This window comes from Cupressus sempervirens, chromosome 6, assembly GCF_028749045.1.
Source record: "Cupressus sempervirens isolate cs-2001-9-10 chromosome 6, ASM2874904v1, whole genome shotgun sequence".
NCBI lineage: Eukaryota > Viridiplantae > Streptophyta > Pinopsida > Cupressales > Cupressaceae > Cupressus > Cupressus sempervirens.
In genome coordinates, this window is record NC_143123.1 from 29,006,441 (window position 1) to 29,008,498 (window position 2,058).

The 2,058-nt window shown below is 32.5% G+C and overlaps 1 pseudogene; it reads right to left on the reverse strand.

Annotated features, from left to right (window-relative positions):
• Positions 1-1,092: 1,092 nt before the first annotated feature.
• Positions 1,093-1,719, reverse strand: LOC149550931 (putative indole-3-pyruvate monooxygenase YUCCA5; annotated as a pseudogene).
• Between the last annotated feature and the right edge of the window lie 339 nt (positions 1,720-2,058).

Genomic DNA, 2,058 nt, shown 5'->3' on the forward strand with positions numbered 1-2,058 from the left:
ATGGCCTTTGGAACATTAATTCAGATGATATTCACCAAGTACTCTATGTAGTGGCTTCCAGAATGCCAATTTGCATAACATTCACCATGTACTCTATTTTTTTTACAAGGCATCTTCACACACATCCTCATAATGCACACCATATAAACATTTTCCATGCAAAGTATAATCTAGTATGATCTACATAGACATCATAAGATATCCATCATTATAGAAAATTAAGTTAATGTAAGATTGTCACCTTTAACTAACTTATGCAAATACAAGTGATGATCATTTGGGGTTCATCACTTCATCATGATGTACAAAGGGGTTAGACCTATTAATTCATTTAATCAGACACATGATACCAACCATTTATCTAAAGTCAAAACTCCCTTCGATTTTCATATGATCAAGACCTTCAAAGATCAACTAAAACATATCATTTATCCGCTCCTTCATATGGATGTGTTAGAATGCCTTTGAATCATCAATTTTTTGAACTCCATTATATTTTAAGAAGTGTCAGACTCCCTTACAATCTTATATTAATTCTCCTTTTCCTACTAGAATATTCTTAGAGGAAAAGGTCAAGGTGAATATCTCTCATAGTACATACAAATAAGAGAAAGACTATAATGAATATGACAATTGTAATACTCAAGAAATAAGTAATTATTTGTACAACACCATCCTTGATAGTCCTCATCATCATTGATGTGGTAATTATACATATAATACATAATTTCTTTCACCTTTAAAATTAAGATATTATAATGATCTCATAAAGTATCAATCATTTCTTAAATACACATTATTTATATAACTTATTTATTTTAAGAAATTCACAATTTCTACACATATGCATATCAATTAAACTTTCAATTATAATATCCATATCATATTAAACATATGAATGACTATTTATAAAAATTTCAATAAAAATAAAGGTACATTATCAACTTGAATTATAAAAGTAAATACATAAATTCATACCTTATAGGTGTCTTTTACCTTAATACTCTGACCATGTTACCTTCTATCTTCAATATTATTGTAAACTTGACTCAATGGTGATGTGGCTATATTTTTAGTACCGAGTGCTCTTCCCTATTTCAATAATCTCAACATTTCTCCCACCAAAACATGCATCCTGTTGTGGATGACCAAAAAAGGGTATGCATTATGGTTGTAGAGGTTGAAGTTGAGTTCCATGGTAGAGTTCCCACAACCAACAATGAGAATACTCTTATCCTAAAAGGAAAAATAATTTTTATACTTTTGGGCATGAATGATGCTTACCTTAAATTTTTGCATTCCCACAATGTTTAGAATGACAATTTCTACCAATAACCACCACCAACTAGGGCTGAGGTACTCAAAGAGATGAGTGCACATATTCCACACTCTACATTGCTTATCAAATAAAGGAAATTGAGCATAAAATCATTGAATCTAGATTGTAGATTGAAAATTTGGGAGTAGGATTTCAAATATTGCATGACTATTCCTTGTTTAGTTAGCAAGGGAAGTCCAAGGGAGGGGCATTAGAGGAATCTCACATATCTATTTAGGTAGATGGAGCTTCAACCTATCATACTATCTAAACTACCACAACAATGCCACACACTCTTCCTTCTCCAATATCACATTTGCAATACTCTCTTCTTTCAAACATGTAGCCATTGCCATCCTAGAAGAACTAGCTCCCACAATTATAGGGCCCTTTGCCTTCATCTCCACCTCTAAGTTCTTCTTCACCCTTACACAACTCTCTCTCTCTCTCTCTCTCTCTCTCTCTCTCTCTCTCTCTATCTCTCTCTCTCTCTCTCTCTCTCTCTCTCTCTCTCTATCTCTCTCTCTCTCTCTCTCTCTCTCTCTCTCTCTCTCTCTCTCATGGGCCTCATTCACCATTGCCTTATTATATTAATTTGAAACATTAGCCATGATAGACTTGAATTGTTCTTCCAAAAATATCATATTTATTAGCAAGTCTTATCACCAATAATTAGGAATGATACCAAATAAATTAAGAGCCTTATTCTAATATTGAATTTCCAAATAATGAAAACCTAA